Here is a 17,100-nt window from a genome sequence, read left to right on the forward strand (position 1 = left end):
TAAAAATGTTATTTGGCAAGTGACCATGGTATAAGCGGGTTAATGCCCTTCGAGGTGTCCATTGTCAGGTATTAATGGACTTCGCCGGAGGCAACTGTCCTCCGCGCCGTCATCCATTAATACTTGACAATGGACACCTCGTCGTGTGTGTGTGTGTGTGTGTGTGTGTGTGTGTGTGTGTATATGTATATATATATATATATATGTATGTTTATATATATATATGTGTATATGTGTGTATATATATATATATATATATATATATATATATATATATATATATATATATATATATATGTGTGTATATATATATGTATGTATGTATGTGTGTGTATTTTTTTAAATTGTAGTTCAGTTAACCAACAGATAATGGCCTAAAGAAAAGTACATCGTTTCTCTCTCTCTCACTCTCTCGCTCTCTCTCTCTGAATTTTCAATTTCAATTTATGCATGACAAAATCAATACATCTGTGTTGCCATAGCATCGGAAAAAACAACAAGGAGTAAATACTTCTTATATAATAATAATAATAGTAAACAGGACAATTCTCTCCTCTATATAACTAGGATTAAGATAACTCTCTCTGATGGCTAAATGTTGGGTGCTCTATATGAAAAGTGTCATGAGATCATTTTTTTGATTTGGTGCAATATAAATAAAATTGACATGATAGTTTATAACCTGTTAACACCTTATTCTTGTTTTTGCTAGCTAGCTGTTACAATCTGTGGTGTAGCTTGATTGAGCATGCTAATGCTAATTGAGTGTTTTTGATAAATCCATTTAAATTGATTCTTTATTGTAAAACATTTCTTTTATAAATGCATTGTTCATTTTTAACCTGAAGTCCACATTGTCGGTTTTAATTGGTACCTTTCCCCATGAGTCTACTTGCTCGCTAGCTAAATTACCACATTTGACACTGTATGTATTTCACAAAGCAATTGATTTATTTGGCCATTTAATGGATGATGTCTGCTTGTGACATATGACATGGTAAATACAGCATTAGCAAATAACAGCTATATTACCATTTTTGTTATTTCCAATAAATCCATAAATTACCATTAATTCCCACCTTAAATATTAACAGCCTTTTGCAACACTACTTACTTTACATACTTTAAGTCAGTAAAATTTACCTCTAAAAGGAGGTGTGGATGTGTGTTGATACAATAGTAGGTGTGCTCTGAAGAAAGAAACATTAAATGTGTTGATTTCAGCAGTTTTTGATGGTTTATACCTGCTGTTGCTTCTAGTGGTATATCAGTCTACGTATAAGGAAGTGAAATGCATGTCATAACGACCATCTCAAGCCAGCCGGTTACTTTTCTATCCACTTATCTTTCCTTTCGGACGTTGAGCAGGTTATAGAATCAGTCAGCCTGATGTGCTGCGGAACTAGCAGGGTGCAGAAAATCGGAACAACTGTTTTGGCACTCTCAGTCTCTTCCTGCAACGCTGTTTCTCATTATCCTCCTGTGTTAATCCTGAGACCTGCTCATTAAACAGAGCAAGAACATCCACACACTGTGAGCAACTCTACATGAACAAAGTGCCAACACAGAGGGAAGTGTTCACATACAAAGACGCCCGCAAAGAGACACACACCACATATCACCTCCCTCTCCATGTGTCACTCACATGATGGAGCCATATCTACTTCCATCACGCACTGAAACGCCTTACATTTCCAATATGACATGTGGCATTTTTGCTAATACATTTTTCATATTCCAACAGTATATATGAATATACTGAAGGTCACAATTTTCACAACTGTTCATGTTGGCCTGGCAAGCCGGTACATGTGGGTAGTAGCTGAATGTTTTTGTGTGGGTGGGAATCTGTTGTATGAATTATCCTTCCCCCAAAACATGAATAAATACAATATGTATATTTGGCCAAAGAAATATCTATCTATAAATATCTATAAATAATATCTGTCAGACCTGATCTCTGTGCTGGCTGTGTGCATCTGTGCATGTTGCTGGTTATTTTTAAATTCATGCATTTCTCATTTGCTGGCCAAACTTCTCTGAAACAATTCACAACAAAAATGACAGTGTATTCCTTAACTTACATATTGTAAAACTATTTCACAAATAAATGCAGCCTTGCATAACATTACTGTGATATCCCCACACACTCCCTTTTAGTCCACTCGGAGCACTCAGTGACATCCATATTGCATGAGAATATATTGCTGGGTACTAGTCACACAAACATGCAGACGAGCATGCGTACAACCTCTTATAAAAACGCAGAATGCACACACACACACACACACACACACACACACACACACACACACACACACACACACACAGCAACATTATGAAGTATGAGTTCATGAGTTCAGTCCTTGGACCCTGTAGCCCAGAGAGCACCGCTTCTTCTTCTTCTTGTAGTTTTATTAATTCATCGAATCGAAGAGCTGTGCACCGCAAGCCTCACAAACCGCAATTTACCATGCACTGCGCTAACAGCTGGAGCATATCTCAAATAGAGTATAGTTACATTTCCCCCACTGTCCTATACATGAAAACAAAGCCAGCAGCTCAGTTATTTTTGATCCGATGAAGAGAGCAGGAGAGGACTGAGTCAGGGAGATAAATTGCCTAAACTCAGTGTGCTTCTGATGTTCATCAGCTAGCAGAAGAGATGGAGCTTAAATGAAGGAGAATTATTGCCAGTTGGGGGAAAGGAAAGACTGGGTGGTTAACAGAGGATTAAAAAACACCGCATGTAGCATATTACACAAGTACATATTTGAATAAATACACTTTTCCACTTCTGTCTTTCACACTTTGGGTTAACCTTCCCCTATCTCTCTGCTTCTTTTTTGCTGAATTCTGAACTCATGCTCTGAGGTGGTGGGCAGAGAGAGTGTGTTTGTGGGACCCGGTGGAGAGTGTGTAAACTCAACCCCTAACCCACCCTGGAGAGATCCAGTCCACCAAATCTGCATGTGGCAGCTGAAGCAGCTATATGGTTTTCTGTACAGTGACCTCTGAACCAGGCCCCTTCCCGCTTTCATACAGTTAAATGCATCTAGAAGACAACGTACAGAAATAACATGCACCATCCCTCCAATTAATGCCCTCTTTTAAATGGGAAATCAAAAAAGGTGATACTGGGAGTGGAAGTTTCTGATTCTAATTGCAGACTCACCAGATTGTGACTCCTACTCTGCTCTTGCCCGCCTGCTTTTTTTCCTAGCTTAACATCAGCGATTTCCATTCTTTCACCAGCACAAGTACCAAGCTGAGACAAGGTTGCGCCTGATGAGATGGGTTCACACAAAAGAGCAGGAGCATGATGAAACGAGGATCTGCCTCACATTTAGTGAGCATGCACTGAAGTTCCAGTCTGTTCACCTGGAAAAGTATGAGACAATGGGAGAGAGTCAAATGAGAGTAAATCCTAAAATGCTATAAAGTCCTCACGCGGTATGCGGCTTCACACTGTTTCAAAGGGGATTGTTATCATTCAGCCAGGATGTATTTGCTGGCTGCTGTGGGCGCTGTCAAACACTATGAACTGTAATCCAATGAGCCAGATCTCATCATGAGGAGGCCTGGTTGCCACTTGAAGGTATAGCTATATAAGCCTGGACACAATCACATCATAATGGGCTCAATCAAGTCCTCTCATAAAGAGAAATCCACCGCCAAAATGATGGACCTTACACTTCTGGGCCTATTTTATTGTTCCATGTTTTTTTCCACCACCCCCATCATCTCCAAATAGTTTCCAGAGTTTATAGCTGTGCCATCGAAAGACTAAAGACTATGGTTGCAGCCTCAATATATAACAGCATAAAATGTTGCAGCCACAAGAGATGTGTTCTTGTTTAACTATATTCGTGGGGTCCAAAAACCGGGAATACAGTATACTTGTGGGGTCTGGACAGCTTTGTGGGGCCAAAATGCTGGACCCCACAACTTTAAAGGGCTGTTTGAGGGTTAATACTTGGTTGTAGGATTAGGGTTAGAATTAGGTTATGGTTAGGGGTTTTGGGATTAGGGTTAGAATTAGGTTAGGATTAGGGTAAGGGGCTAGGGAATGCATTATGTCAATGACGGGTCCCACAAAGATAGTGAAACGCACTCTGTGTGTGTGTGTGTGTGTGTGTGTGTGTGTGTGTGTGTGTGTGTGTGTATGTTTTGAGTCTAGAGACTCTCAACTCTTATTTTGTATTGGCTGGATAAGTTCTCACATCACTCCATAAAACTCAAGATGAACTAGTCAAAGCATGTAGGGAAATAGGTACACCACAAAAGTAAATTACAACACAACGAATGTGTTATATATCTCTTATGTCATACGAGTATGTTTTGTGAGTGTGTACGTTTTTTGTTTTAAAGTGCGGTGCATTCGTCCTTTCATCTGTCCACCCTTGAGTTAAACTTGGAAATAAATATGCTGCTTCCTGTAATACACAGTATGGATTTCAAGTGATGAATATGTAAAGCAAAGCATGTTCAGCTTTTGCACAGAGGTTGAGATTCTGATCATTTTTAAGATCCTACTCCTGAAACTATTCAATAGCAGTTACACATCAACAGTTAACTGATTTGAAGCAAAATATATGCATACTAATAAACGCCCATTACATGAATGAAAGAACGAAAGAAAGAAAGTATACATTTTTCGCCATGCTAGGAACATGCTCCAGGGATGGTTATGTCGGTGCACCACTTTGGTCCTGACTGAAATATCCCGACAGCTCTTACAATGGCGATCCCGTGACTTTTCCTCTAGTGCCAGTTTTGGTTTTTAGTTAAATTCCTCAACAACTATTGGATGGATTGCTATGTAAAGGGATCTTCAGCTAATGCATACCATGGAAAACAATATACCTGTTAAACATCAGTGTGCTAACTTTGTCATAGCCTCACAGAGCCGCTAGCATGGCTGAAGTTTAGACTTTTTTATTTACAAAAACTGCATTGATAAATGAGTCTTTGCAACACTGCAACATTGTCTCAAGACAACTGGACTGGTATTCAAAAAAGACTGATGATTCTCTGCATTCACAGTGAAGTCTAAACTGAACTATGGGCATATCAGTTGTGCACAGAGACAAAGCGGGAGAGCAGGAAAAGGTATTATGGATAGATATTTAATAAATAAATATATCCCTGCAAGATGAATGACTGACATTTTCAGGCCATGTGTGGCCGCCCGGAGATGTGGCCTCATAACACAAAGGATCAGATCTCAAAAATCCTCATTGAAATGATGAGTGGAACGAACACACTACTCCTGTGTTTGAATGTAAGAGGCTGATACAGCCATGCTTGGATAGTCACAGTGAGACACACCATAAGTCCAGTGGCATACTCATAGTCTCTAATTAGCACCGGTACTTTGCTGTAAAGGGCAAAGCTGTCTGCTGGCTTTTGGGCATGACACTCCTCCAATAACCTTTTCATCATCAGGAGGCGGAAGGGTATGGGGATCGGAGGGAGAGTTTGCATCATACACACAAACACTATAAGAGCATTCAAAATGGCACTGTGATATGCTGCATGTGACTTTCCAAGGCTGACTTTGCATGCCAGGTTGTTGATCGTTTGGTAATGGGATGGCTGTTCACACGATGTCACAATCAGTGTTGGGGAAGTTACTTTTAAAAAGTAGTGTTTACTCGTTACTTGTTACTTCTTAAAAAGTAATCCATTACTTTACTTAGTTACCCCCTATGGAAAGTAACTTTTTACTTTACTCGTTACTTTTACGTTACTTTTAAAAGCAGGCATCTCTGGCAGAGACTGAAGTTAATTATACAAAAACTGTCTTTGACCATAAAGCCAATCTCTGGTTTATCAGTGAAGTGTCTGAACTACACTGCAGACTGGATTCTCTACTCACAGAGTGACGGCTGATTCATTATGAACGAGTCCAGCGCGGGTTGAATGCACATCAGCAGGTCATCGGCGTTACACGGTGTTAGTGTATACTATGTTATGTCTGTGTGGACTTGTACCGGGGTCCGTGCATTGTCGTAGATACATGCAGCCTCTTTTCTGGAAATCCTCCACAGTCCACAGTGGTCTTCTGCGTGTATGTATGAGGCCGTCTCCACCGCATCCATCTGTGAGGTTGTCAGCTTTGTGTCTGCCTGGCTCAGAGCACTGTCCAGCAAAAAGCCACAAAGCTTAAAAAGCTCTCAAAAGTTAGCTTTGGCTGCTTCTTGATTGCCATGATTACTCTGCTACCTCTGTCACGTCCCGTGTGGAGCTTGTGAGCGCGCAGCTGAGAAGGCAGCAATCGCTGTCAAATCTGTCCCTGGGAAAAGTAACGTTGCGCCGAATTGAAAAAGGAACTACGTTTCGTTACCAAATTTTCAGTAGTAGCGTGTTACACTACTTTTTACCCGAAAAAGTAGTTACGTTACCGTAACGCGTTACACCCAACACTGGTCACAATGTGTGCGAATCAACTCTGTGAAGGGATCCGAACGTGTCGAACGATACAGAGCATCCCTAAAACAGTACTCACAGTATATCCCATCACGCTTTTCTCTCTATCAATCCCTGTCTTCTCTCCCTCTCAGGCGGTGCATGCAGAAACCTGTGATTCCTCTCACCTGAGCCAAACTCTCAGAAGAACAAAAAAAAGAGGAGATATGAAGCAATCAATGGCAATTATGTCTAGAGTGGCTATCGTGGTGTAAAGAGAGAATGGCAGGATGCGTAATAGAGACGGAGAGGGGCAGTTAGGGGAAGGTTGTGCGAGGAGGCGCCGACGGCCGAGTCAAAGAAAATTGACTGTGAGGCAGTGCGACGCTGAGAGATTTTCAATGAGAAAAGAAACCGTAAATTGATTTTGGATCAACTTCCGAGTAGAGATTCGGGTACGACTATGAACTCATGCAGTTTGTTATTACCATATTTTAAATGATCATCTCTGCTTAAGTAATGTGAGTCGCATTAGGTTGAGAGGTGTCTTATACAGTCGACTCTTCTTCACACACACAGTCGCACACAAATCCATCCAGGTGTCAGTGGAGCGTATGCAGTAGGTGAGCTGAACGCTGTGATGGGCTTGAAGCTCAATGAACTGTGAGTCCTCCACTCTCTATGTCTCATGTCGGAACAGATGGCAACACTGCCAAGCCTCACACTCATCCATCATTCACCATTCATGTGTGTTTGTGTGTGTGTGTTTGTCCACAGTGTATGTTAAGGTGACATGACACTGAGGAGATGTCATGTATTGGCTGTCAAGTGGGTCTGCACGCTAAAGCTCAGCTGCAGGATTTCAGGTCAGCTACGTTTTGTGTTGCCCCCACAAACACTGAACTACAATTTAGAAAAAAATAATGCATGTGTCTAAAAGTCACAGTACCTCTGCCTGACAGAAAAAAAAGGAGAAAATCCAAAGTAAAAGAAAGTGTATTGGTAATACATATCATGAGATGATGGATGCCATGTGTCAACTGTGATTGCTCCGAACACAGACTACTGAATGTGGCACAGTGTTGGTGATGCCTGTCAAAACCCCTCCAGTTCTCTCTCTCTACTCTCTCTGCCCTTGTGAAGCACTGGAGGAGAGGAAGTGCAGATGTGTAGTTAGTGTTTCAACTCATCATCAGTATGAAGCGCCTTGGGCAAAAAGGCTGAAACCATCTGCTCTGCTAAGTCCTCCTATCCATTCGGCTTTTTGCTCAGTTTCTCCAGCTTTCTCTTTGGTCTTTCTCCTCCTTCATAACGCTGTGCGATTTCCTCCACTAATCGTTAATTGTGCTTTGTTTAGTTTTAGTAGTGTGGCTTAACCCTGAATTCAATGTCATGAATTTTAATGCTTATCGTCGCAAAATTAGGTTGTCTAAACATTGCCTGCAATTAAAATTCTTAAACTGAATGTTATTTTGATATTTCAGGTATGGTAGATGCATCTTTTTCTTACCTTTATCATCTATCTCAAACTCTGCCAAGCCTTTGTTTTCTCAACCATCTGCTTACAGTCGGTGAGCATAAACGCCTGCCTTCTGAGATAACAACGAACTCTGTGTTTTCAGTTCTTGTTTAAAAGTGAGTGTAACAGATAACACATGATGTTACAGGTTTCTTATGTCACACACCTTCTGTCAACCTAAAGAGAACAGCTGGTTAAATGCTAATGCCAACAGGCCTATGTAACAGTGGGCTTCTTGGTTTTACACTTGACATTGTTTCCAACCTTTTTCAAACAGTCTGCAGTGTTTAAGAAATTCCTGTCAGCGCTAGACCTAAAGCCCTGATCTCCACTGAAGGTGTGGGAAGCGCTGATCATGTTGACAGAACATAACAGATAGAGAAAATGAGTGCAATTGCTAATGATGTTCCAAGCATCTCTGCAGGTTCTTCGAAGTACCTGACAGTCTGTAGTGCTACAGTCAATTCTGTCCACTCTGATAAAGAATGTGGGCTGCATTGGGTTGAAAAGGCATTTGGGTCTTGCTGCAAAAACGACCCTCCAGTGATTCACTGGTTCCTCTCTAAAGAACCAAGGTAGCATGCCCTGGCTGTTCATGTTCTGTTTGTTATGTTTGAATCACTGAAAAACGTAAGTGAACATCAATTGCTTCCTGTGGTGGTGATGTCCAAGTGTTATTGGTTACAGGATGGCTTGAAAAATGAAAATGAATCCATTGTCAGACGCATAGAAAAGCCTTGGATAAGAAGAGGGAACACGCTGTGAGTTGGGACAATCCGTCAGACTTCAAACACAGCTTTAAAAGTCTGGAAACATTCTCTGTTGTGCTCTCTGTCTTGGATTTTTCTTTTTGTAACTTCTGCATTTAATCTGTCATTCACTTTGTATCTCTTGTGAAATAAAAACCAGCCGGTTGATTCATTGCAACAGGGGAGCTGCTCTTCAGTTAACTGGGTTCTATTGCTGCTTTCTAAACGTGATCAAGTTAAACAACCCTGCGTCCATCCCATTCAACCATTCTACTCATTAGCTAATTAAGATAAATGGCCACTTCCAAGCCAAATCAATTGTCTGAAGACTGCTGCACTACCAAAGTCCAGGCCTGGTGAGGCAGTGAGGCTAACAGAGGGTTGGCTGGACCCAGAGTGACTGAGCTGAGCTCTTTTTGGGTAACCATAGTTGCCCCCCCCCCATTTACTTTTGTGTGCGGTGTGTGACACATTTGCACACAAAAGTCGAAATAATGTATTCATAAAAAATGTATTACATTTTGGACTAAAATTGGTATCACAGGCTTCTGTCAACAAACAGGCAGTGATTTAACAATACTTCAACCAATGAATTATTCTGTTTAAATTATGCTTTTATTATGCTTTCGGAAGCATCCGCATGACCAGGGAGCAGAGATCTGTGTGTGTGTACGTGCGTGCGTGCTTGCGTGCGTGCGTGCGTGAGTGTGTGCGTGAGTGCGTGCGTGCATGCATGGGCATTCAATTTTGAACTGAATTAATTCAACAATACAAGCCATTTACTTTAGTCTATGACAGTCCTAAATCTTTAAATGAGGACACAGAACAAAAGGGTGTGTGTGTGTGATGGAAATTGTGTTTTTAGAAAAACAAGTGGACAAAGAGCCACATGAGAACTTTTTAGTGGTTTGATCAGTTGAGACGCAAACTACACAATACACCCAATCCATACTTACATACATACATAGGCTACTGCTGGCAAAGCAAAGTCCATTCCCCACGTCCAGTGTCCAGTGTTACAGAAATTGTTACAGAAATTGTTGCGTCAGCCTACGGTACTTAGGAAGTCACATACTATTGTCCAATATTTGAATCATAGGAAACTCAATTTTCTTGTTTCTGATTGAATGATGTTAATAGTAACCATTTTTTAAATTGAACTTGTCTGGAGAGATCAAGATCTAGATCTAACCCTAACCCTTTAACCATTTAACCTCAACCATTACTTTTCAATGCCTAGCCTTAACCATCTCTGGGACATTCGCAAATCTTTGGTTACCATTTAGACACGACAAGAAAAAAAATGTAACGTGTGTGTTACTGTATACAATAATATCCAAATGTGACAACTTGTCAATACAAAAACAATCCGCAGATCCCCCCTGACCTCACATTGTCAATATGCGACTAGTATTTGGACTTTCTTTGTGAGAAGAAAATGGAAAAACAGATACTTCATTGCCTCCAAGTTTGCATTTTCAACTTAAAAGCTCATGTTCGAGTTCAAGTTAGGTGTCCAACTTCACAAGTTCAAGGGAAGTACATGTGATGGACTCGACTGTGACATTGTTCTGTCTGACACCCTCTCTGTCCAGTCACATTATCACTGCAGGTGGGAAGAGACTTGGTGGGTCTTAGTGGTCTCTTTCTGTCTCTCACTGTCTCTCTCCATTAATCACACCTTTTTGTTTCTTCCTCAAATAGTCTTTCTTCTTTCCCTTTAGCAACCGATACAAAGCAAAGTCTATAGTCAGATGAGAGATAGACTAGAGGTCTGGCGAATCTACAACAGATGGATGATGATGACTGAGTGTCCTTTACTGTACCCAACAGGTTTAGCAATGGATCTTTCATGGATGCGGTGTGATCCGCTGGTGGGATGAGCGGCTATCATAACTGATAACAGGCTTAACTAGCTGAACACAGCTCTATTATACAACAACACCTGGGTAGTAGTTTCCCTGTCTTCTAGCTTATTATAATTAATGTATTCTAACATAGCTGATATACAGAAATGTATTAATGTTTATCAATATGGCTTATCAGCCAGTAATACAAATGTACATGTTGAAATGTAGGGTGTTAATAAAATTAAATAAAATGAAGTGTTAGAAATATATAAAGAGAATCACAGATCACTAGTTTTGCACATAATCACTAGTGAAATGGGTGTCATGGACCACCCTATTCTGAAGTAAAATACAAAAAGGTCAAACACAACATTAGAAATGCACCATGGGGTTTTCCTAAGGTTTTAAAGGCTCTGTAAATGGCAACCGTGTCAAAGACAGCAGCTGATGCATTTGATTAGTTTTGTTTTCTCTGTTGCTCCAATGCACATCTCTGGCCAGATAGAGAGCAATTTGTTTTCCCAACTGAGCAAAAAGGCCAAACCAGTTCACACATGTACACATGCATACTAATAACACACCCATATGGGCACAAATGCACAGTGGTGGAGGAAGTAGTGAATCTCAGTACTTAAGTAAAAGTACAAATAACCAGAGACCTATTTACTTAGTAGTTTACTACTAGTAAAAGTAGAAGTACCACAATGACAACCCTACTTAAGTAAAAGTAAAAAGTAACTGATTTTAAATGTACTTTAAGTATTAAAAGTAAAAGTACTTGCATAACGATTTATTCTCTTAATCTTCTTTGCATATTACCATTTTAAATGGTAATATGTAAATAAGATAAGTTTGCAATAAATAAAATAATATAAGTTTGCACCTTGGTCAGTGAGGGCACTGTGTCTAGTGACCCGTGATTTACAAAGGGTGCTGAGCTTCGACACTATCCATACTGTCCACTATCACAAACAAGGCCTGGCTTTTAAAAAAAGTTCCTATCCTAACCAGCATAAAACGGAAATATGTTGTTAGAATCGAAATGCGGTTGGTTTTATTCATGGATGTATTTTAAGACGGTTTTATTTCCTTTAACCATGGGAGCGTAAGCAAATAAAGTGTGTGAAGCAGCGGAAACGGAGAGGCGGATGTGAAGAGGTACAGCCAAATAAATAAGATATGAATGTGTCTTACGCAGCCTGGCGGAGAAGTAAACAACGCTGTGGAGAGAAATAGATGACAACTATGATTTAAAAACGGGCATGATAAAAAACAAACATTTTCATTTTCACTTTTACCGGAGGCTGTATTACCGAGGGTAAAAACGGGCTCTGAAGCACCGGAGCTGGCTTGGAAGCCGATGAAGGATCGGCGGTGCCCCATATACAGTATATCTATGGCAACCAAACTTCACTGGTGAGGCAAACGTGTGACGGTCAGGAAGACGTTTTGGCAGGGGGAAAAACTGATCAGAAAATGTAACGAAAATGTAACGGAACGTTGTAGAAATGTAGTGGAGTAGAAAGTATAGATAATTGCTGCAAAATGTAACGAAGTAAAAGTCAAAAGTATGCACTATTGATTCTACTTAAGTAAAGTACAGATACGTGAAAAATGTACTTAAGTACAGTAACAAAGTATTTGTACTTCGTTACGTTCCACAAATGCACATACACATGAACACAAACAAATAAAATGAAGGCATTAGCACACAACATGCATGCATAAGCACATCCTACACACGCTAGATACACAAAGCAGAGAGCACTGGAACTACTCTCGCACAGTCCAAACTGTAGCAGGGGAGCTGTATCAGGCAGAGATTGGTAATAAAACTTTCCCTTCATCAATGGAGTATGTGAAAGTGTGTGCTTGTGTGTGTGAGTGTGTCCTATTCGCTGCTCCCAGCGGTGTGGGAGGTCTGATTTGTAGCTGTAATATCGACAGGCAAGGCCATGGAATGAGGTCTTTCCTTCAGGGAGTCCTCCTACCATTTCGTGCCTGCACAGAAATGCTCACGCAAAGAAACACACAAACACATACACTCAAAGGTTTGTAGTAACTACTTAGGACATTTCCACTGATCTCTAAAACCTGACCTTTTTACTACTCTACACTATGTGCACAACTTTACCTTAAAGAACTGGTCACATCAGCATTGTCAAATTGTGCCAAAATAAATTCCAATAGAATTACAGCAACCAGTAGATTTGCTCGCGGGTTAAAGCACAGCCACGCAAATTCAAGCTATTGACCAATGGCAAGCCGTCTTGACAGTGCTGACCTTTGAGGCAACAAAGAGCCAGAGTCCAGGAAGGAGGAAGCTATCGTAGATTATTAGCTAGCTATGTGTCACAATCCACTTTTACAACCTCCTCTGTCGGAGTATAAATTCCTCCACAAAACAGCAACATTTTACAGATAGCTATGAGACAGGAGTCAATGGTACAAACTCATTGTCCAGTTAGCGACCTAGCCAGCAACCTTGCTGACAGATAGCACAAAATCTTGCTTGCTCAGAGAGCTTTTTATCCCCCTGCAAATACTCTTTATTGTTTATAAATGAAATGAAGCACAATTGTGACTGACTAGCACTATGATGTTTCTGGCTGGCTAGCATAGGTTAGCTCACCAGCTAGTAGTTTGTCAACTAGCCCTGCGAGTAGTCATTTTGTCACCAATCTTCTACAACATATTTTGCTTAGACATACAGATGCATTTCTTTGTGCTACTTTCTGGTGTGACAGGGCTTTAACTTTGACATAATACTAACACTAACCTTAACCCTAAACCCAAATACTAGTGGGCCATTTTGTTTTCAAGAACACAAACCACAGTCAGGTGTTAGAAACCCAGAAATCACAAAATTGTCTCATATCCAAACACACCCACATCTAATACAAGGACAGCTCCATACTGTTACAAACGTTTCTCACTCGTGCTTGCAACATTGAATGGAACAGTGGAGACACAAGGGACACTGGCAATCAGACAGGAACACATCTTCAGCTGTAACACCTTGTAAATCAGAGAGAGCTTGGAGGGCGATGCGCTCTCTCTGCAGTTGTCCACACTTCTCTCACACCCTGTTCCTCTACTGACACATTGGCCAATTAAACTTCTAAACTCTGACACTCAGACTCCCTGCTTTTTGGAGTATGTGTGTGTGTGTGTGTGTGTGTGTGTGTGTGTGTGTGTGTGTGTGTGTGTGTGTGTGTGTGTGTTTGTGCATGTGTGTGCTCAGGATTTCTGTCAGGCAATGGACGGATTCCTGTTTGACTGTGAAACTGCAGAACTTTTAAAAGGTATGAGACAGCAAAAGAGAGCTCACTTCCCTTCCAGCCTCTATACGGAGAACTAAAAGAGGGCTTTTCATATCCTCTGTCTTTGTATTCAATCCTCTCTGGAGTCACTTTAAAACATATTAAGCTGTTTGTTGTCCTCATACCAAGTCTTATCCATGAAGCTGAGCCAAACTACAGACAGAAAAGAAAACAATTCTTGCAATGCCAAATGGCTCATCCTCAACCACAATTAGGCTGGGGAAGTGAATGGAAGGAAAAGTCACCTTCAACTAAGTATGGAGAACACGTCGATAACTGAATTAACATGACAGACAAAGATTTGTGGGACATTTGGGCAACAAATCCTTTATTTCTTTAAACTTATATATATTATGACAATTTTTGTCATTGGCAGCATATGTTATTCCCCTTGATTGCTTGACAGTCCTTGAACAGCTACTCAGTCACAATTTCAATCACTCCCTTTGCACTGCAAAGTGACGGCGTACCAAGTATTTCAAACCTAATCATATGATTTCCAGGTGGCTCACTAAGGCTGATTGACAAGCCTATTCATTTTCTTTTCAGATGAAAAAAGCTGGAGGAGATGAAAAGGTCAGAAGATCTCAGAGTATTTCAAAAGCGTGGACACCATCAAAGATTCAGTTCACATGTGACAAATCCTGTTCGGTACAGAGCCATAAAGATTGCAATAAAGCTGATAAATGACTGTCACACACTGACCGACCGTTTCTGCAGGTTATCAAAAACAAGACAAAACACCTGCAGCAGGTATATGTGTGTGTCTGCTCGTACGCTCATTTGAATATGCGTCTGTGTGTGTGTGTGTGTGTGTGTGTGTGTGTGTGTGTGTGTGTGTGTGTGTGTGTGTGTGTGTGTGTGTGTGTGTGAGAAAGTGACCGAGTGAATACATACATCCAAGCAGGATTATGGAAACACTGGATTATTTCCTCTGCGTATTGAAGAAGCTCTTTTAAATCCTAAAATATACAGTCAAAGAGAGGACAGCAGCTTGAAAAGACCTGAAAATGTTTCTTTTTCTGAGTCATTCCGAGTGTTTCCTACTAATACGGTTACAACAAAAGTGACCTCCAGTTTTCAGAAAAGAGATGCTCTGTTGACTAAATCAGCCGTTACAAATTCCCAAATACTTTGTATATTTGTCAATATTTGTTTTGGGTGACAGAACATTTTTGTTGAATAAAGTGTGCTCCTGTTTGTGTGTGCATGGGTGTGTGTTTGTGCGTGCACACTGAAGCATGAAAGAAAGATGTGTGTGTATGGCACCAACTGTGAGGGCCCTGACACCCAGCAGTAAACAGTCGGAAGAAAAAGCAGGATGACTGAGCCCAGCAGCCTGTTATACTGTTGATAAAAGAGAGACCTTCCTTTAGAACACAGGAGCAACAAAACATCAAGCCTCTCCTCTCCCTCTCTTTCCTTCTTCTCTCTCTTTCTCTCGATCTCTGCTTCACTCCTTCTCCCTTTCTGCCCTGGCATCTGTCACTTAGTACTGGGAATGCCAATAGCAAACATGAAGGAGCAAGAAGATGAGGGGAAAGAGATGTGAGAACAGAGAGAAAAGGGAGGGAGAAAGAGGAAGGATACTTGAGAAAAGAAATGACGTGGTGTTCAGAGTCCTTCCGAGAAACTACAAAGAGATGGAGGGATGAATGGACGGATGCATGAAATGAATAAAACAACAAGCTACTGAAAAATAGAAACCTACATGAAGACAAGCATAAGAAAGAGAGGGAGAAATACTGGAAGATGTCAGGCATGATGTGGACAGTGTGTGTGTGTGTGTGTGTGTGTGTGTGTGTGTGTGTGTGTGCATGAGAGTGAGAGTGTAAGATCTGGCAAGCAATGCTCTTGGCCTCCATTGGGGAGATGATAAATCCACAGCCGTTTGACTCCTGCCAGACGCCGCCCCACACAAACATGCATACACACACACTGTAAGCACACTAGATCTCCATCTGTTTGACTTGTGCCAGTTGCCCCCTTTCAATTACCCAGCATGCCTCGCTCCCACAGAGAAACAAGCCTATTCAATGAGTGCTGTGAAAGAGAGACAGATGGGCAAACATAAAATTCAGATAAAGACTTTAGGAAGAGACGACAGGTGCTAAAATTATCTTCTCAGTCACATAGGATTTATACTCTATATGTAACTTCTGATAAGCTCCAACCTGTTTGGTGAAGGTTACCTCATTAGAAACCTTATTATAGCAGGAACATAACTGTTTAGGTTGTGCACCTATAAGAATAAGAATATAAGAATATTTAAACTAGTGATATGTTTGTAATTATGTTTTTTTTCCGGAATGTGCTCCCAATCAGCAGTCAATGCTGTCAAACTAAAATATTGTGGTGTGGGACATTTTGTATTGTTTAACGGCTGTGTCAAAGAGGAGAATGTGACCATTGTGTATTTGTCTAGGTCAGAAGTCAAACTGAATAATTTTCTAACCCTAAAAATGTGGGAGCTGCCGGATATCCTACTGCCCTACAAAGTTAGGCAACAGTACAAAGGCAGTATCAAATCTGTCATCATGACTACAGGGAAGATTATTGAATTCGTATACCAATGTAACAATTATACTTTTTTCAATGCAAGATCTTTACCTAAATAAAATATTGTAGAAGGCTTGATCACAGCAAAAGTTAGCACAGCAATGTTCATCTTCGCAAAACAGATGGTGTTTTGGTGCGCAATGACTACTCCCAGGGCTGGTGAACCACTGTAGCTAACTGCTAACACATAGCTGGGAACAGCATCTTGCTAGTCATAGCTCTCTGTTGCATTATTGTCCCGATGGCTTTGTTGCTAATAAGTTCACACAGTTTATTGAAGAGACGATTTCTGTATCATGACTGTCAGAAATAAAAAAGTAGTTGGTGCAACACAGCTAATAGCGTCCTCTTTTTTGCTTCCTGTCCCCCTCAAAGTTCAGTCAGGACTGTTTGCTATTGGTTAAATGCACACACTGGCATGTCAAAGTTAACCAACTTCAAACTCAATGTGAAAAATTTGCATGGATTCACCCTAATGAGCAAATCCACTTGTTGTGCCTATTCCATTGAAATAAATTGATTCCACTACAAAATGTCTTAGTTTCAAATGCTGGCGTGACTGGGCCTAATCACAAATTATGTGATCAAAGAATAAGAATACAAGATAACAAATCTGGCCGGACATTTTGCTAGCAGCTTTTGGTATTTGACAATTTTGATACTTGATGCTACAGACAAAGTTCAGTTCA

The 17,100-nt window shown here is 40.7% G+C and overlaps 1 protein-coding gene across 2 annotated transcripts in view; it reads right to left on the reverse strand.

The window, feature by feature from the left end:
* Window positions 1-17,100, reverse strand: part of dlgap3 (discs, large (Drosophila) homolog-associated protein 3) — a 146,115-nt gene that overhangs the window by 87,429 nt on the left and 41,586 nt on the right. The window lies entirely within an intron of this gene.

This window comes from Sander lucioperca, chromosome 16, assembly GCF_008315115.2.
Source record: "Sander lucioperca isolate FBNREF2018 chromosome 16, SLUC_FBN_1.2, whole genome shotgun sequence".
Taxonomy (NCBI): domain Eukaryota; kingdom Metazoa; phylum Chordata; class Actinopteri; order Perciformes; family Percidae; genus Sander; species Sander lucioperca.